Raw genomic sequence first — 21,167 nt, 5'->3', positions numbered from 1 at the left:
TTGAACTGTATGGTTGAGCTTAGTCTTTTCTTTGAAATAGTTGTGAGAGTTAAGACGAATGCATGATTTGTAGGTATGTAGATGTGAGTGATAACTGTGTGTATGTATGAGTGTGAATCGTGTTGTGCTGTCGACATATGTCTGTATGTTTTTATTTTTCCTTTTTTTTATTTTCCTTTTGTCACATTGCATCCTGGCAAGGCATGATCTTGAATCCCAAGATCAGAGAGAGTATTAAAGAGGTTAGAGTGATATACAGTGTCAACGGTAGTGCACAGGTCAACGAGAATTAGGATTAGGATAGAGGATAGGTGTCAGTGCTTAGCAGAGGTGATGAAGTTGGGTTTCCATTTAGTGACAGGAGCTGAAAACTGGTTGTGGCGGGTCTTGAAGCTTGAGGATGTCTAAGAAATTGGTAATACAGTTGAACACAACTCTATCCAGGACTTTAGAGTAGTGCAGATGGAGAAACACAGGGTGAAAGTTTGGAACCATGTTCAGGTTATCACCTTGATTTTTTAGGAGTGGACTGACCATGACTGTTTTCAAAATACAGCAAGAGCAAGCAGTGTTGAAGGACAGGTTGATGAGTTCCACGAGGTGAGAGGCCACTAAAGTGCCAATAGGCTTTACTAGGTTAAGATTGACCAGCTGAGGAGCAAGAGGGTCAGATGGGGCACAAGACGGATTAGCCTTCATCAGTAGAGGTAGCACTTTGTCAGTATTATTGTGACTAAAGTGGGAAATAGAGGCAGAGAATGATGGGAGAGTAGGCAGAGTATACAATCTAGGAGGAGGGAGTGTGAGGAAGGTCAGGAGAGCCTCTCTGATTCTGACATATTTGCAGCAGAATATTCAGCTAAGTGATTAGCTGTGAGAGTGGAGTTGATAGTCATAGATTTGAAGGAGTGGAGAGTGAGTTTAGGGTGCTCTGTAGCCAGGGGGAATAGTTGGAGTGAGAGTTAATGATGGTGAGGTACAATTTCCTTTTTGCTCTATCAAGAGTGGACTTGAGAGAGTTCAAGGTAGAGAGGCAGAGTTGCAGGTCCTCATGTGAATGGGTATGTCTCAATTTATACTGAAGCCGATGCCTGACTGTGCTGACACAGAGTATGGATACAGTGATCCATGGTTTAGGACGCTGGTGAAAGTTAGCAGAGGGAAACAAGAGGAGAATGAGTCATATAGTAGGGATTGGAGGCTGTAGAAGGCAGTGTATGTGGAAGAGGCATCAGGTGTGAAGGAGGAGAGTGGAAACTGTAGGTCAGAGAGAAAGAGGGAATGGCATATGTTTTACATTTTCTTTTAGTAATAGGGTGGGCAAGTGGTAAGGAGAGTTCAGAGGGTGGAAAGGAGATGGGGTGAAAACAATTGAGGGATCAGATAGGGATGGCGGGGGAGTAGTATTCATGGCTGAGAGAAAGGGGGAGATGAATAAGAGATCCAATGAGTTACCCCTGGTGTGGGTTGATAGATTATGGATACAGTGCAGATCATTTTTTTTTTTTTTGCAACGGTAGCGGGCGCCCCTCTCTCGAAAGAACAGACTTGATAACCTGTTCAGTGGTTATTAACCACTTGAGAGTTTGCAGCCACTGCTTTTACTCACTGTGCCTTTCACAGATGGGAAATATCCATTTGCATATCAGTCTTTGTCCTGCCCAGGGGCAGTCCAGCACCGAAATGCAATGGCAATACCAACCTGAACGAGAGTACCACCAGCAACCCCATACACGTGTTTCACCCTTGTTGGGGATCATCAGTGAGGTGAAGCTGATGCCCCTTTAAGCACAGTGAGAGGGAGACCACGTCTGGTTGCCCCCTGGAGACCTAGGGTTACCAATCCCAGGTTCCTTGAAAAATAGTTTTGCAAAGGTAGCGGGCGCCCCTCTCTCGAAAGAACAGACTTGATAACCTGTTCAGTGGTTATTAACCACTTGAGAGTTTGCAGCCACTGCTTTTACTCACTGTGCCTTTCACAGATGGGAAATATCCATTTGCATATCAGTCTTTGTCCTGCCCAGGGGCAGTCCAGCACCGAAATGCAATGGCAATACCAACCTGAACGAGAGTACCACCAGCAACCCCATACACGTGTTTCACCCTTGTTGGGGATCATCAGTGAGGTGAAGCTGATGCCTCTTTAAGCACAGTGAGAGGGAGACCACGTCTGGTTGCCCCCTGGAGACCTAGGGTTACCAATCCCAGGTTCCTTGAAAAATAGTTTTGCAAAGGTAGCGGGCGCCCCTCTCTCGAAAGAACAGACTTGATAACCTGTTCAGTGGTTATTAACCACTTGAGAGTTTGCAGCCACTGCTTTTACTCACTGTGCCTTTCACAGATGGGAAATATCCATTTGCATATCAGTCTTTGTCCTGCCCAGGGGCAGTCCAGCACCGAAATGCAATGGCAATACCAACCTGAACGAGAGTACCACCAGCAACCCCATACACGTGTTTCACCCTTGTTGGGGATCATCAGTGAGGTGAAGCTGATGCCTCTTTAAGCACAGTGAGAGGGAGACCACGTCTGGTTGCCCCCTGGAGACCTAGGGTTACCAATCCCAGGTTCCTTGAAAAATAGTTTTGCAAAGGTAGCGGGCGCCCCTCTCTCGAAAGAACAGACTTGATAACCTGTTCAGTGGTTACTAACCACTTGAGAGTTTGCAGCCACTGCTTTTACTCACTGTGCCTTTCACAGATGGGAAATATCCATTTGCATATCAGTCTTTGTCCTGCCCAGGGGCAGTCCAGCACCGAAATGCAATGGCAATACCAACCTGAACGAGAGTACCACCAGCAACCCCATACACGTGTTTCACCCTTGTTGGGGATCATCAGTGAGGTGAAGCTGATGCCTCTTTTAGCACAGTGAGAGGGAGACCATGTCTGGTTGCCCCCTGGAGATCTAGGGTTACCAATCCCAGGTTCCTTGAAAAATAGTTTTGCAAAGGTAGCGGGCGCCCCTCTCTCGAAAGAACAGACTTGATAACCTGTTCAGTGGTTATTAACCACTTGAGAGTTTGCAGCCACTGCTTTTACTCACTGTGCCTTTCACAGATGGGAAATATCCATTTGCATATCAGTCTTTGTCCTGCCCAAGGGCAGTCCAGCACCGAAATGCAATGGCAATACCAACCTGAACGAGAGTACCACCAGCAACCCCATACACGTGTTTCACCCTTGTTGGGGATCATCAGTGAGGTGAAGCTGATGCCTCTTTAAGCACAGTGAGAGGGAGACCACGTCTGGTTGCCCCCTGGAGACCTAGGGTTACCAATCCCAGGTTCCTTGAAAAATAGTTTTGCAAAGGTAGCGGGCGCCCCTCTCTCGAAAGAACAGACTTGATAACCTGTTCAGTGGTTATTAACCACTTGAGAGTTTGCAGCCACTGCTTTTACTCACTGTGCCTTTCACAGATGGGAAATATCCATTTGCATATCAGTCTTTGTCCTGCCCAGAGGCAGTCCAGCACCAAAATGCAATGGCAATACCAACCTGAACGAGAGTACCACCAGCAACCCCATACACGTGTTTCACCCTTGTTGGGGATCATCAGTGAGGTGAAGCTGATGCCTCTTTAAGCACAGTGAGAGGGAGACCACGTCTGGTTGCCCCCTGGAGACCTAGGGTTACCAATCCCAGGTTCCTTGAAAAATAGTTTTGCAAAGGTAGCGGGCGCCCCTCTCTCGAAAGAACAGACTTGATAACCTGTTCAGTGGTTATTAACCACTTGAGAGTTTGCAGCCACTGCTTTTACTCACTGTGCCTTTCACAGATGGGAAATACCATTTGCATATCAGTCTTTGTCCTGCCCAGGGGCAGTCCAGCACCGAAATGCAATGGCAATACCAACCTGAACGAGAGTACCACCAGCAACCCCATACACGTGTTTCACCCTTGTTGGGGATCATCAGTGAGGTGAAGCTGATGCCTCTTTAAGCACAGTGAGAGGGAGACCACGTCTGGTTGCCCCCTGGAGACCTAGGGTTACCAATCCCAGGTTCCTTGAAAAATAGTTTTGCAAAGGTAGCGGGCGCCCCTCTCTCGAAAGAACAGACTTGATAACCTGTTCAGTGGTTATTAACCACTTGAGAGTTTGCAGCCACTGCTTTTACTCACTGTGCCTTTCACAGATGGGAAATATCCATTTGCATATCAGTCTTTGTCCTGCCCAGGGGCAGTCCAGCACCGAAATGCAATGGCAATACCAACCTGAATAAGAGTACCACCAGCAACCCCATACACGTGTTTCACCCTTGTTGGGGATCATCAGTGAGGTGAAGCTGATGCCTCTTTAAGCACAGTGAGAGGGAGACCACGTCTGGTTGCCCCCTGGAGACCTAGGGTTACCAATCCCAGGTTCCTTGAAAAATAGTTTTGCAAAGGTAGCGGGCGCCCCTCTCTCGAAAGAACAGACTTGATAACCTGTTCAGTGGTTATTAACCACTTGAGAGTTTGCAGCCACTGCTTTTACTCACTGTGCCTTTCACAGATGGGAAATATCCATTTGCATATCAGTCTTTGTCCTGCCCAGGGGCAGTCCAGCACCGAAATGCAATGGCAATACCAACCTGAACGAGAGTACCACCAGCAACCCCATACACGTGTTTCACCCTTGTTGGGGATCATCAGTGAGGTGAAGCTGATGCCTCTTTAAGCACAGTGAGAGGGAGACCACGTCTGGTTGCCCCCTGGAGACCTAGGGTTACCAATCCCAGGTTCCTTGAAAAATAGTTTTGCAAAGGTAGCGGGCGCCCCTCTCTCGAAAGAACAGACTTGATAACCTGTTCAGTGGTTATTAACCACTTGAGAGTTTGCAGCCACTGCTTTTACTCACTGTGCCTTTCACAGATGGGAAATATCCATTTGCATATCAGTCTTTGTCCTGCCCAGGGGCAGTCCAGCACCGAAATGCAATGGCAATACCAACCTGAACGAGAGTACCACCAGCAACCCCATACACGTGTTTCACCCTTGTTGGGGATCATCAGTGAGGTGAAGCTGATGCCTCTTTAAGCACAGTGAGAGGGAGACCACGTCTGGTTGCCCCCTGGAGACCTAGGGTTACCAATCCCAGGTTCCTTGAAAAATAGTTTTGCAAAGGTAGCGGGCGCCCCTCTCTCGAAAGAACAGACTTGATAACCTGTTCAGTGGTTATTAACCACTTGAGAGTTTGCAGCCACTGCTTTTACTCACTGTGCCTTTCACAGATGGGAAATATCCATTTGCATATCAGTCTTTGTCCTGCCCAGGGGCAGTCCAGCACCGAAATGCAATGGCAATACCAACCTGAATGAGAGTACCACCAGCAACCCCATACACGTGTTTCACCCTTGTTGGGGATCATCAGTGAGGTGAAGCTGATGCCTCTTTAAGCACAGTGAGAGGGAGACCACGTCTGGTTGCCCCCTGGAGACCTAGGGTTACCAATCCCAGGTTCCTTGAAAAATAGTTTTGCAAAGGTAGCGGGCGCCTCTCTCTCTCGAAAGAACAGACTTGATAACCTGTTCAGTGGTTATTAACCACTTGAGAGTTTGCAGCCACTGCTTTTACTCACTGTGCCTTTCACAGATGGGAAATATCCATTTGCATATCAGTCTTTGTCCTGCCCAGGGGCAGTCCAGCACCGAAATGCAATGGCAATACCAACCTGAACGAGAGTACCACCAGCAACCCCATACACGTGTTTCACCCTTGTTGGGGATCATCAGTGAGGTGAAGCTGATGCCTCTTTAAGCACAGTGAGAGGGAGACCACGTCTGGTTGCCCCCTGGAGACCTAGGGTTACCAATCCCAGGTTCCTTGAAAAATAGTTTTGCAAAGGTAGCGGGCGCCCCTCTCTCGAAAGAACAGACTTGATAACCTGTTCAGTGGTTATTAACCACTTGAGAGTTTGCAGCCACTGCTTTTACTCACTGTGCCTTTCACAGATGGGAAATATCCATTTGCATATCAGTCTTTGTCCTGCCCAGGGGCAGTCCAGCACCGAAATGCAATGGCAATACCAACCTGAACGAGAGTACCACCAGCAACCCCATACACGTGTTTCACCCTTGTTGGGGATCATCAGTGAGGTGAAGCTGATGCCTCTTTAAGCACAGTGAGAGGGAGACCACGTCTGGTTGCCCCCTGGAGACCTAGGGTTACCAATCCCAGGTTCCTTGAAAAATAGTTTTGCAAAGGTAGCGGGCACCCCTCTCTCAAAAGAACAGACTTGATAACCTGTTCAGTGGTTATTAACCACTTGAGAGTTTGCAGCCACTGCTTTTACTCACTGTGCCTTTCACAGATGGGAAATATCCATTTGCATATCAGTCTTTGTCCTACCCAGGGGCAGCCCAGCACCGAAATGCAATGGCAATACCAACCTGAACGAGAGTACCACCAGCAACCCCATACACATGTTTCACCCTTGTTGGGGATCATCAGTGAGGTGAAGCTGATGCCTCTTTAAGCACAGTGAGAGGGAGACCACGTCTGGTTGCCCCCTGGAGACCTAGGGTTACCAATCCCAGGTTCCTTGAAAAATAGTTTTGCAAAGGTAGCGGGCGCCCCTCTCTTGAAAGAACAGACTTGATAACCTGTTCAGTGGTTATTAACCACTTGAGAGTTTGCAGCCACTGCTTTTACTCACTGTGCCTTTCACAGATGGGAAATATCCATTTGCATATCAGTCTTTGTCCTGCCCAGGGGCAGTCCAGCACCGAAATGCAATGGCAATACCAACCTGAACGAGAGTACCACCAGCAACCCCATACACGTGTTTCACCCTTGTTGGGGATCATCAGTGAGGTGAAGCTGATGCCTCTTTAAGCACAGTGAGAGGGAGACCACGTCTGGTTGCTAAGGTTCACTAAGAAAAGACTGATGTTCTGATTTCTGAGAATCAGTTGGAGAAGAAAGGTTAAAGTCACCTAAGATAATGAGGTGATGTTTAGAGAAAAGAAAGTCAAGGAGTTAATCAAAGAATGGTCCATTGTCACCAGGAGGGAGATAGATGGATATGATTGGAACCGAGTGAGGTGTAGCAATTTTAAATACATAGGAGAGGATGTGGCATTGGCGATTTTTGAGGCGATGAGGAAGGAAGAGAGTATGTGTCTGACATCTCCACCTCTGCCAGTCAGACAAGGAGAGTGAATGAAGGATAGTTTTTAGTCCTGTATGACCGCTAGGGTTGCAGTGTCGGATGGAGAAATCCAGGTTTCATTGATGGCAAAGTGATCTAGAGGCGGAGAGATGGCATTGATAAAGGACATTTTGTTTCATACAGACTGTGCATTCCAGAGTGCAATGTTCAGTTTATGCAGTACAGAAGAGTAGAGAAGTTGAGTCTGAGAGGAAGAGAGGCAAGGTATATAGGTATTAGGGGAGGTGTGGTTTGTTTTCCGGCCCTCTTTTTTGGAAGTAGGAGGTGTAAGAGAGATGGAGTTGTTTTGAGACGTGAGTTTTATGATAGAGAGAGGAAAGGAGGAAGTTATAGTTTGATTGGAGAAAATGTAGGGAGAGGTGAGTAGGAGAAACAGCAAGAGCAGGAGGAGCAAATTCATTTTAAGTGTGTAGCACAGTGTGGAGAGACTGCACATTAACTAACAAGCCATGGGTTCTCCCAGGTGCAGCAAGTAGGAAGGAAAAAGCAAAGTCTCACAGGCAAAGTGGCTGGTCAGCGACTGGTCTCTGCCCTGTACTGTTCTGCCCTTAACTGGGATGCCTCGGGCTGGAGGCCCGTAGGGAGTTTATAACACTTCACAGGCTCTTATCACCTGATTGCCTAGTCTATCAAAGGCTGGACTCTCTGATTTTGTCCCCAGTGTTGTTGGGTTAAGGCAATTTATTCTTGTGTGATCTTCCCAGTGGTGTCTCTTGTGGCCTTTTTCTTGAGGTTGGGCCGAATTGAGTCATCATTAGTGGGACTTTGCTTAAGAATACAAGCAAGGTAGAGGACAGACCATGAACAAGATGCAGGAACTCTGATCTGGTATTTAGTATTTAGAAAGAAGAATGTATTAGGTGAAACATAATCATATCCTGTTCAAAGACTGTATTAGGGCTTTAGATTTCCAAACACCAGTTCTATACTGATAGTTCTACTCTATATTTAAGTCAGGGATCTATGCACCCTTTCGAAGCCTTCTAGGGTACCCTTTATTTGATGCTTTGTCACCTAACTTACTCTGACTGGTCCAAGGTCAGTGACCCATTTAGTGGCCCCATAGGTAAATAGAGGAAACCTGGGTCCAAGATATGTTAAATGCTAGTATTATATTATCTTTTAAAAAGCTGATTGGTTGTCTGGTTCAGCCGGTCCTCTGTCCATGGCCTTGAATCCCTCCTGGTTTCTTTTGTTTCGATAACGGTCCCACCAGAATGGTCACTCCAGTAGGGGGTCCACGTCTGTGATTGTTTGTGTCCCGCTCTTACCTGCTAACCATCAGCTTCAGTCTCATATATTTCTGCAAAGAACCTCTGCAGTTTGCTCATGTTAGTCCTATTTTAAACTGTGCTGTGTACATCTCTCTGTAGCCCTTGAGTGAAGAACACTTAGTACATATTTTATATACATAAATTCTTCCCAGGTCATCTTCCATGACATCGGGCACTCCGCGTTTCCAGTAAAATCTCATATCGGGCCTGCCACCTAGGGAAATAGAGCCCTCACTGATCTCTCTCACTGCCTCATGCAGTCATCCCTGTAAACCGCAAGACACTAGGACTCGGCACAAATACATGCAACCACATACAGCTTCTGACCCTTATTTTCCAAAATAGTCATAAACATTGCAATCGTATGATCGTATCCCATCGTAGTCAGTCATGTGGGCTACATTCCGTAGAAACATTACACCTCGTCTGTCAACGTGAAGACATCATTCACACCCCTATCTTACATTATACAAGTTTACATTATTCCTACGAAACCTACATATGCTGCTTAGAACTTGGCGAACAAGTCCAAACTTTGAATTGTTTTAAGGGCATTCTAGCTGAATAGGTAAACATTCAGATTCAAAGCCATAAGGAATTGTTTTTTTGTTTTGTTTTGTTTTCTAAATGTCTCTCCTAGTGGAAGTAATCAGCTATTTGTGAAGAATGGCTGAGTAAAAGACAGCATGGTTTTTGCTCTGTTACATCTTTGAATCTTAGAACTGCCTTTGCGTTCCAAGTCCAATTGATCGTCTTCTGTCTCCCCAATACCCATCTAAAGCCAGGTTCATACTTGACTGCTCTCTATTAGTTTTCATGGATTTTCACTGGCAGACAAGACTCGTGTCGAATGGGGAGGTCGTCCTTTCTCTGCTGTGCAGTCTTTTTTTCTGCGGATCACTTTGCCTTAATATTGTTCTCAACACATAGAGGCACTAGTTCTCTAGGCACAAGCAGTAAGTATGTGTGTATTTTATAAGTGAGGATCCTGCAAACAAAGTAATTTAGGATTTTAAGAATTTGGTAGACAAGTGCAGAGTATCTGGGAGCAGAACACCAGGAAGAAGCTCAAATTGGTCTCAAAACATCCCTGCACCCATCTCCAGCTGTGCATTAGAACGTCTTAATAGGTGTCTTTTGCAAAGTATAGGCATGTTCTTATCCTCGCTAAGGGATAGTACCAGGAAGATAGTCCTGTAATGTACACACTTTGCACTGTTACAGTTAACACTAGCAGTGCATTTGCCCTGAGGCAGAAAAGCACTGTTGGTATACATTTTTGTTCCAGATCTATGTCTAAATAATACACGCCCATGTCTCGTAGTTTTTCAAGTTGGTTGGAACCAGAGAAAGAGAGTTCATTTGCAGCGACCCTTTACCAGCGCCAGAAGGGCACAGGTAGCTGTGATGTAGAATCACAAAAAAGCAGCAGGTTCCGCAGCGGTCATCTCTAGCTCCATTTCTTTTAGATGAGCTCTTCCAATCCCAAGATAGGGTCTAATAGCAGTCATGGTGAGGGATAGAGCAAAATATTGGCATCAATGTTCCTTATTCTCACAAGATCTCTTTGGGCCCTCTGCCAGAAATAGTAGATGGGCCAAACAGTATCGCCGATTCTCTGGGGAGATTTGGTGGCTGGTCAAAGGCCTCGATTGTATCCTGCTTTTCTGTGTGTTCCGCCTGGCTGTTTTTAGGGAGAGATAGGGCCCATTCATATACAGAGAGAGAGCTAGAAAGTTTGTTTGCCAGCCAATTAAAGCATCTTTAGGTGTATTTTTCTCCTTTAATCATAAAGTGTTAGTGTAAGTTTATATTGTATTGTGCTTGTTTTGTGAAATGGCTTTGTCTGTTTTTTCTTTCTATAACTCTTTTTCAAATTCCTTCCTGTAAATAAGTTTTTTGACTTTCTTTTTCACCCCTTTCCTATTTTCACCTTTACAAGGCAAAAAAAAGCATATGACGATGCAAATCCCTTTGGAAAACCCATTATGGAGCATTTTCTGATCTTTTTTTTTTTTTTAAATGTCTTTCCGTTAGCTTTCCTCCTTAAACACCAACAAAACGAGAAAAAAAGAAACCCCCTGTGAACCTCGTTTCAAACTTTTGTATAACTTAATCTTTTATCCCCCGAAAAATAGAAATTGAGATACCCTAACTAGACATACCCATGGTGGGAGATTGCCAAGCATTCCATATATTTGCATTAACTAGCACACCCTCCTGGCACCCTCGATCTGTCACTAATCGCTTACTAGCGCCCTGCCATTGAGCACCCTCTCCAATCTCTCTCTCTGTTTCCCAGCCTGAGCATTCCACTGCTTCCATTTCTTTTCCCTCTTCTCCCCACGCAACTTTTGAAATTCCCCCTTAACCCCCTAACACCAAAAGAATATTCAAAACATTTTCTTTAAAGTTGGCCCTTCGATTTCATCTATTACACTTGGAGGAGGCTCCCATAATTTCCTAAGACTACTTTATCCCTCCTGATAGTTTTCTTTTCCCAGTTTCAGTCAATACCCTTAACACAGCATCACCAGAAAAACACACAGAAAAAGATGTCTGGTTATCTTTCGTATCATGCAGTGCTCAGACAACCACAAAATGCTCCCGTAGGTTGCTAACGAGCAGTAGTTAATGTTGGCGGCTCCCAGGTAGTGGACAGAACTCATGCATTTGCATTATAATGGTCTTCAGGTAGTGGACAGAACTCATGCATTTGCATATTAATGGTCTTCAGGTAGCGGGGAGAACTCATGCATTTGCATGTTAATGGTCTTCAGGTAGTGGACAGAACTCATGCATTTGCATGTTAATGGTCTTCAGGTAGTGGACAGAACTCATTCATTTGCATGTTAATGGTCTTCAGGTAGCGGGGAGAACTCATGCATTTGCATGTTAATGGTCTTCAGGTAGCGGGGAGAACTCATGCATTTGCATGTTAATGGTCTTCAGGTAGCGGGGAGAACTCATGCATGTGCATGTTAATGGTCTTCAGGTAGCGGGGAGAACTCATGCATTTGCATGTTAATGGTCTTCAGGTAGCGGGGAGAACTCATGCATTTGCATGTTAATAGTCTTCAGGTAGCGGGGAGAACTTGACAACTTCTCACGTTGCTGACTCTCAGGTGGCTGGGAAACCCACACAAATATAATTTTGGTTTGATATTTGGTAGCAGAGTGAATCTACAAAATATCAGGGAGAACACACACAAAATGGTCATGTCGGCAGCTCTCTCTTTTGTTGAAAGTTAGCTCTCCCCATAAACTACTGTGGTTTTAAAATAGCATAACCTAGAAGCATGATATGATTTGATAAGTCATTTGTAACACACCCGTACACAAGTGTTTCTAGGTGCGACAAGACAATGGGAGAGATGACAAGACAAACAATTTTACTAGGCCTTGTGTCATTCAGATCGTGCAAGTGCGACATTGTCAAGTGCAGGGGGAAGTGAGAATGGGAAGTGTCAGGGACAGGGAAGGAGGAAGTGCAGTCAGGGTAGCATTGCACTGAGTAAGTGCAAGGAGGCAGGGGACTATAGCGGTTACAGTTACAGCCCCTAAGTGTGTGGTGGCCTGGAAGCAGTACAAGGGACACTGATTATGGAGGAGCCTGGAACCCAGTGAGACTCTGAGGGTAACTAAGCAATCAGTCGGCACCGCAGAGGCGGAAAGAGAGAGAAAAGCAAAGGAGAAAAGAAAGGTCTTGAGCTGCTTCCAGAACTTTTGAAACGGGTGGGGAGGCCATTCCAGAGGGAGTCACCTGCAGAGTAGAGAAATCTACCCCCCACTAAATGCCTAGAGAACCTTTTGACCCTTAGAGAGTTGGACGTATCTGAGCGATTGGCTCGAGATGTGTGGTATTTTGGAAGAAAGAGTTGATATAGTGCAGGCACCGGCCCCAGAAAGCCTTGTGGACGATGCAGAGGGTCTTGAACTTGATCCTTGCAGCCACCAGCAGCCAGTGGAGAGATTTCAGGGCTGTGGCGATACAGTCCCTTGGCTTGAGGCTGAGGATAAGTCTCACAGTCCTGCTCTGAATTAGTTGCAGAGGCCGGAGAGTAGAGGAAGGAAGGTTGAGAAAGAGGCTTTAGCAGTAGTCCAGCCTACAGAGAACCAGGGCTCTAGAGACATTGAGCTTCTGGGGAAGGTGAGAAAAAGAGGAATACCTCTGAGGAGTTGCATCTGGTAGTGGGCCTTCTTGGCAAGTTTAGTGATGTGCGCAGATTAGGAGAGGGTGGATTTAAAGATGACACCAAGGTTTTTTGCCTCACAGGAAGGGGAAGGAAGAGGTCCCAAGGAGCACAGGCAGAATGAAAGAGAGAGATCAGGAGCCAGGGTCCCAATGAGAAGGATCTCCATCTTCCTGGCATTAATGCAGAGGTAGTTGGTGGCACACCGTTATTGAATCACAGATAGACAGTCAGGAATTAGCAAAAGAGGAGAGGAGGCTGAGCGGAGCCGGAAGGAGAACTGAGTGTTATCCGCATAATACTGAAAGTTAGAGAAGGTAGAGATAAGGTGGGCCAAGGGGGCCAATTAAACACTGAAGAGCCAATGTGAGAGGTTATAGCCCTGGGTAACACCACATGTGGAGAGAGAGGTGGTGAAGAGAAAAGACCCAAGTTAAACCTGGGAGGGTCGGTCCCAGAGGAAGGAGATCAACCATTCCAGAGCCTGATCCATGATGCCCAGGTTCTTACAGAGATGCTTGATCAGGATGGAGTGATTGTCTGGGTCAAAAGCAGAGGAAAGGTCAAGGAGGATGAGAACAGAAGGAAGGCTGGAGTCCAGATTAGAGAGCAGATCTTCACAGGTGTTCAGAATATCAGGTTCTGTGCCTATGGCTGCTCCGAAGCCAGACTGATGGTCATGGAGACAATCAACAGATTCAGTGTGTAGAGTAATGTAGGAGATGGCGAATTGTTGCAGGAATTTGCCCAGGAAAGGAGTGATGGAGATTTGGTAGTAGTTTGCCGGGTAAATAGGAAATGCAGAAGGTTTTTTAACGAGGGGGTGCACACAAGAGTGCTTGAGGAGAGAGGGGACAGATCCATTGGCAAACAAGTGATTGCAGAAATTGGCCAAGGCTGGTGCGAGGGTGTCAATGTGGTCCTTGATGGTTCTGGATGAGCAGGGGAGCACTTGTTTGGATGAAACTTTCATAGATCGGACTTGTCTAGAAACCTCATTGGGTGTTGTTAGAGAGAAAGAGGAGAAAGGAGGAGGAGAGGTGGCAGGAGGGGGCTGCGAGAGATTGAGGGAGAGCAAAGACAGGATGTCCTGAGTTTTAATGGTGAATTCAGAAGCCAGAGCTGTACAGAGGGCCTGGGAGGAAACAGGAGAGGTGGAGACTGCACAAGGATTGGCCAGCTCCTTGCAGATTTTAAAGATTGTTGCCGTGTTGATAGAGGCTGCAGAGATGCAGGCTTGGATGTGAGCTCTGTTCTTGGACAGGACAAAGAGTCTGCATGGTCTTTGGAGCAGGCGGCAGGCCTGTTTGTCAGAGGATGCACCTGTTGCCATCCACTTCCTCTCAGCCCCCCTACACTTGCATTTCAAATCAGCAAAGTCGAAGTCATACCAAGAGTTGCATTTGGAGGTAGGCCTCAGATGGATTCTCATGACAGGGGTAAGGATGTCCAGAGTGGTGGAGATAGAAATATGCAGGTTACATAGGGATCTGTCAGTGTTTGAGTCAGCCACAGGAGTAGGAGGAGCAGAGAAAGTAGAGGCAAAGGCATCCACTGATACACGCTTCATGGGCTAAATGACTGAAAAGTTAGTGGGCAGTGATGGGGTGGGCTCTGCCTGAGGGACAGACAGTTTGAGGTTAGTGGAAAGCATAAAGTGGTCAGTCCGAGAGAGGAGTGGTGAGAGGGTTATAGTGGGATATGAGAACATCCAAGGTGTGTACGGCAGAGTGTGTCTGACCAAAGGGTAGAATGGAGAGAGAGATCGTGTTGCAGAGGTTGCAAAGAGCCCAGGGGAGGGATTAGAAACATCCAGGTGGATGTTGAGGCCTCCAAGGAGGCGAAGTTGAGAGGTACTAGCAAGGAGAGAAGAGGAGATGTCAGCCCACTCTGAGAAGAAGAAGGCAACCTGGCCAGGTGGCCTGTAGATTTTGGCCACACTCAGAAAGAGGCTTCGAGAGATAGAGAGCCTGCAGGCCAGGCATTCGAAGGAGGTGTTGGCCTGCATAGGGATGACAAAAGCATGGCCCCAGTTTGGAAAGATCAGAACGACTCCACCTCCGTGTCGATTGGATCTTGGCTCGCAGAGGATCTTGTAGATGTCAGGGTGGCAAGTGTCAAAACTTGTGACAGATCTGTCCATGAACCATGTCTCACTGAAAGTGAGGACATCAATGTCAAGTTCTTCCAGGAAGTGGCAGATGTCAGAGGAGTGTTTGACAGCAGAGCGAGAGTTGAGAGTAGTGATGTCGAGCAGGTTTGCACATTTGAAAGACTTCCGGGTTGGGGTACCAGCGTAAATGGTAAAGGTGCACGAGAGTTGACAGCGGTGATAGCAGGAGGTGGCACAGTATCCAGAGACGAGGAAGAAGGTGGCAGAGAGGCGGAAGAAGAAGGAAGTGGCAGAGGAGCGAGAGAGGTGCAACTAGGAGTAGAGGGAGAATGAAAGGAAGTTGATAGGGCACATGAGACGGCTATCGAAAAGGAGGAGATTGGGTTGAGGGCCCTGTACCAAGATGGTTCCATTCAGATAGATATTGACGATGGTCTTGGAGGAGTGGAGGAGGCTAAGAGGACATCCTAGTGAATGCCACCATTAAGGGAAGAGGAAGAGAAAGGAGAGAGAGCTGAGACCATATGAGGGGTCCATAGATCTGCTGAGAGAACAACAAAGAGGATGTCGGTGAGAAACTTCCTGGAGGAAGCACTGGTGTAGGTTTCAGCTATAGGGAGGCCTGGGTTGGAGACCAGGATGTCCCTCTTGAGCTTCTTCATTCTAGATTTAGTGAGAGGGATAGGATAGGAGCTAGAGTAGAGGAGCTTCGAGAAGATGGGAGCGACGGAAAGCACCATAGAGGGTGTGAAGAGGAAAGTAGGAGGAGGAGGGAGTGAAAGAGAGAAGGAGAGATGCACAGTCCTGCACCGCACAATGCAGGATGCACAGAGGGGGGTGAGGGTCACACAATAGGGTACACACAGAGGAGCAGACAGATGACACACCACAGTACAACAGTAAACAGTGGATGAGATCAAGATAGTGGGAAAGAGCATAGTGGCACACAGGTAACAGTGCAACAGTACCCACAGTGGGTGGGACCTAGAGAGTGGGTGAGAGCCTATTAGGGCACAGATAACAGTGCAACAGTACCCACAGTGGGCGGGACCTAGAGAGTGGGAGAGAGTCAAGAGGGGCACAGTTCACAGTAACCAGTATTGAGGGGACCTAGAGAGGGACCCAAACACAAAATATGGCTAACCACTAGAGGGGAGAGCCTAAGTTTGTGTAGAGACAGACAATGTTATATCAGATGGGTAGGTGGAAGTACGTTCGAAGGCCAGGTAGTTTAGTAGGCAGCCATAGTGGCTGTTCGCATTTCCCGCACCTTTCTTACCTTTCGGACTCTGATTATGGATGGCTGAACAGCATATTCACACTCAGCGCCGCACCCCCTGATCGCCAAAAACACCTGTGTTGCACAACTCTGTGCCCTTGGTTTGCACAGGCTTTGCCGCAGAGGGTCCCTTCCTCTGCTCTTAAAGGATCCAAAGCATGGACGTAGCGCAATATGCTAAGTATTAAACAGCCAGCATCATCTGCAGTCCTGCGTCACACAACATGGCGCCTTTGGTCTGCATAGGCCTCATGGCTGAAGAATAGCAGAGTACAAGCATATTTGCTAATGACATCCCATAGTATAACACTCCACACCTCATCCATACCAGTAATCAATCACTAGAGCTATCCATTCACAACCACAAGCATCATTAAAAACCCTGCTCCACTTTTTGGTGTGGGACTTGAAGGAGGAAATAATTCTTCCCAAACTAGTAGTCAATCAATAGAGCTCTCGATTCACAACCACAAGCATCACTAAACAACACTGCTCCACTTTTTCCTATGTGACTTGAAGGAGACAGTAATTCTTCATCATAGGAGCATATGTGTTGGATATTACTAGGTGTTTTGCATTGTCTTCCTAAATTTACTAATTTTAATTAACATTATTTGCTCAACATCCATTTCTTCTAGTCCTCTCCTGTGGTCAGATACAACAGCCCCAGCAACACTAAAAGGGTACTGGACTGTATAATGGCTAGGAGACAGCTTAGGGATATCATGGCATCTCTCACAAGAGGTGCCAACCATAGACGTGCCTTATTGAAACGGTACGTTGTGTCTCAACATGCCTACTCATGTTAGATGTGTTAAGCAAACAATCACCCACCCTCTGAGCTGCTGAATGTCTGCTGTATAATAAACAGTCAAAGTGTCTAAGGACCCCTCCACGCTGAAGATTCCCAATTGAGTGAGGAGTGTGTTATACAGGCTCTACCTCTCCAACCCATCACTACAGTGAGAAGTATTCGCAGAAGATGTGTCAGGTCCTGGAGGTGACAAGAGAAATGTAGTCCCAGAGGATTAATACAGTGTTCTTTACATCTCTGGTGATGGTGTATTGAGCACAGAGTTGCTGCATTCTCTTCTCGACTGTTCATCATACAATATCATTCCAACATGCAACATTGGTGAACCTTTGCACATCTGAATTGTGTCTTGTTCTCCTGGGTTTTCAAAAAGCAGGGATGTTGACCTTAAAACGAGGTTCAAGAGAGGAAGCCACAGGCATTGAGTATTATCTTGTATTGAAGTGATATGTGGATGCACATGCAAGGTTGAAAGAACATTCCTCGTTGGATGTACTGTATCCACTTCGCCATTTAAATCAAGCACCCTTATCATGTTGGCTTGGTTGCATTCTAACAATGATAGCAGTAGCAGTTCCTCGCTTAGGAATGTCTACAAAAGCCATTGCACACAAGACAGGCATCAGACAGCAGCTATTAATGTCTTGATATCAAGAATGCCTCATGTAAACATTACATTTTGACTGATGAAATAACCCATGATGACACTGCATTATTGATTTCACTGAGCCAAAAAGCAGAATTCCGTTGTGTGGCCACTTGGTCTTCAAATGGTGCTGTGAAAACGTGTGGTGTGCCTAAAATCGGTGCAGTAGATTTCTTGCACTGTGGGCCAGGCTGAAGTGTGAGATGATCCTGTGGGCCACGGCAATCATATCTGTAATTCTCTCTCAATGGTGGATGAAAGGTTTCACCATGAGCTGAAGGGCATGCACAAAGCAATGAACATTCACAATGTTGCCAATGTCCTCTGCTTTTAAATCTTTCCTTGCACAAAGAATCCAGGTGCCAGACTGCATGCTCTTGAGCCCCTTTAAAATTACTTGTGGATTAGGACCCCAGTACCCTGGCAGGGAACGTGGAGATCACATAGGGTGCAATCACACCCGTGATGTCAGTTGTCTACCCACTGGTCCACAAGTAAAAGGTGAAGTGTACTTTCTTGTCCTTGTGCTGATCTAGTGCCTTTTCCACTGGATAAAGTTCCTTCATCTGCAAATCAGGTACGCATTTGCATGAAAAGGAACATCAAATGGGAACTTCCCAGTGATGAATGTGATCATTCATTTTACTCATGAACCACCTAAAACTGGTATTTCCAACAAAATAATGTAAGAAGAGGTCAATGGCCAGCAATACTGCTAGGTTAGCTGTGATCAATCACATTATACATGCATCCTGTGATATGTCTATCCACAATCACATGCCATCATCTCACTGATTTAGACTAGGGCTAGTATCACTAGTGCATGGCATCCGGCACAATGTTGGCACACTGCTATTGTGGCTGAATAGAAAATAGAATGTGGGCAAGGGAACCCTGGAGAATGGAATAGGGAATGTAGGGCTGTTGAGAGCTGGGGAAGGCAGTTAAGATCAGACATTAAAGAAGTAAGACCTACTTAATGTCTCAGAGTCATTATTAATATTATAGATTATAAATGTGGACTTTGAGTCACAACAATTGCCATAATTTCAGGGAACACGATATGGACAAAGAGGGAAATGGTGATGGTTGCTGGGGTGGGCTTCAAGTGAGGTCTTGTGTATTCTTGATTCTCCTGTGCATGGCACTATTTCATGTGTGTTCTTTTTACTCTTATGAATGGTGCCACTTCACGTGTGTTCTTCCTACTCCTGTGCCTGGTGCCACTTCATGTGGGACCAACTTAGTGCCAGGTTTCCACCAGCCAACAACTTTCTCTCACACACTGGTGGAGGCAAACTTTTCACACTTTATACTTTCATGGTGCTCTAAAATATGACATGTTACTCACATCTGTCGGTAAAGACCGTGATAGGTGGTGATTGCGATGCTGCCATTTGCAGTCTGGTGACTAAACACTGGTGTTTTGAACTTCCAGGACTTTCAGACTGTATCTGAAAGATACTCAACACAGAAGGACGAGTAGCTTTGTTTTTCCTCTCCATTCCTTCCCTCCTCCTCCTTGCTTTCAGTAGTTTTCAGAATCATGAGTTACTGCTGCCTCTGCTCAGACAGGAATCATCTTTTTCTAGCTCATCATCATCATTAATCTCAGGCTCACTGGATGTCATGGTTTCAGGCTAGGAACTTCCCAATTCCTGCTCCTCTACACCGTGCACTGTTTCTCCGGTCACACTATCATCCTCTACACTGTGTGCTGTTGGTTGTGAATTATTAATTCCATCTAGAATGTACATTCTCTCTCTCTGGCTCCTTATCCTCCTCTACACTGTGTGTTGCATATCCAACGTATTTGGAAAATGCGATCTGTACCCTCACCCTTCTTCCCCAGAAAGTGGACTGAACCTCCCCCTCCTCCTCCACAGAATGCAATAACTGAGAATTGTCATAGAGTCGAGCTGGTTTCAGAAAGAGTGCAAACCCAAACTTAGGTTAAAAAAAAAGTGCCAGTCCAACAGTTCCCTTATACAGTTCATAAGATCCAAGTTTGTCTTGCTGTAAGTCACAGTCTCTTGGGTTTTTAGTCTTTCACAGTCCTCAGACAGGTCCCTTGGTGCTGATGGGGAACAGCTACCTCTACTTCTGCTTAAAGGTGTGGTAGTTGGCACTGTTTCTCTGCCAGGGGATACTACTCATGCTGTAGCTTCTGTTCCCCTTTGAGAGAGACCAGCTGGACTCACTGACCACTGTTTCTAAGGACAAGCAGAAGAAGACCCTTTCACCCCCCTTGATTTATTGATTCCTTGAGTCCGGCTTTGAGCTCCTCTTTGATGTCATGCCATGTGATTGTTAGTCCTTCCACTAAAGGCTTAACTCCTTCTGATATGGGTCTCACTGAAGTGTTGGCCGTAGCCTACCTTTATGTTCCTTCTTGCTCTGGCTGACTACCACCTCACCGACGTCCACCTAATGACTTTGTAATGACATCTCCTTGAGTATTCTTCTTTCCACCTCCTGGTGCCTTCTTACGATCGCTGCATGATGTCCTCCTCTCGCAAGCCCCTTTTCACTTCTATCTATCATCTCCTAATGGTTTCTTCGTACCACCTCTTGATGAACCACCTCCCAGTGTCTGTCTCAAAACACATCCTATTGTCTCCCCACCACATCCTATTGTTTAACTCCTACCACCTTCTGTTGTCTTCAGACTCCTTCACGCTGCTGTGTTCATGAGGAAAGCAGTGGATAACGTAGCTGAAAGGAAGTTGAAGATATGATTAAAAAGCAAACACTTCCAGACACAGAAGAGGAAGGAACTATACAAAGGAATATTGGTAATCTGTACAGAAGTAGGAGAGAATGCACCAATATGAGGGAGAATAGGGGAGGGTCCCTGCTAGATGAAGGAATGACCATATTGGAAGAGCTAATGATTAGTACATGTGGGAGACAGCCTCTTAGAAGTCAAGAATTTGAGAACGAAAATGAGGAGGGAGCGGAGGAGGGAGAAATGTTAAATTGGGATGAAAGGGAGGAGAGTGAGGAGCAGGCAGCACGAGCCACAACCCTGTGTACACAGATAAGAAAAGGGGTAGCATGGACAGAGATAGAGAAATAAGTGATAAGGCCAGATCCCGTTGAACCTCTGACATGCCTGAAAGTATTATTAAACAGTTTGGAAGGGAGGACGCCATATGTTAATAGATTGAGAAATCTACCAGGACATATGAGAGTTAGCATGGTAGACGTGGTGACAAATAAAAAGGGTGCAGCCATGTTTGGACATGGCACCGGGCTAACACAATTCCCCTTATTAGAGAAAGGGAGAGGACTTCCACAATATCTTCAATGGCCACAAATGAATACAAATAATTTAATTTGTAAGCTATCATCACTCACATCAGGAGCAGGCAAATGGATTTCTGAGTTGGAAAGAATGACGTCTGGTATGACATTAGCAATTGGTGACATGAAAAGCCTGAAAAGCCTCTTTGCTGCCATATTGGGAGAGCAATTAGCTGACATTTGATGAGCAGGGTGTCCTAGGGTGACTACACAAAATACCAACCATGATAGTGTGCCTTTTAATAATTGTTGAGCTGATATATGGAGAGCACTTAGGGTACAGTAGTACCCAAACTCCTCAGATATGAGCGCAATCCTGACCCATAAAATGTAAGCCGATGAGGAACCAGCTGCATGTAAACAGGACATTCAAGAGAATTGAAGACTAGA

This window comes from Ambystoma mexicanum, chromosome 8, assembly GCF_040938575.1.
Source record: "Ambystoma mexicanum isolate Mex_15411 chromosome 8, UKY_AmexF1_1, whole genome shotgun sequence".
NCBI lineage: Eukaryota > Metazoa > Chordata > Amphibia > Caudata > Ambystomatidae > Ambystoma > Ambystoma mexicanum.
The sequence above is the reverse complement of the archived record's forward strand: the minus strand, read 5'-3'. Positions refer to the sequence as shown.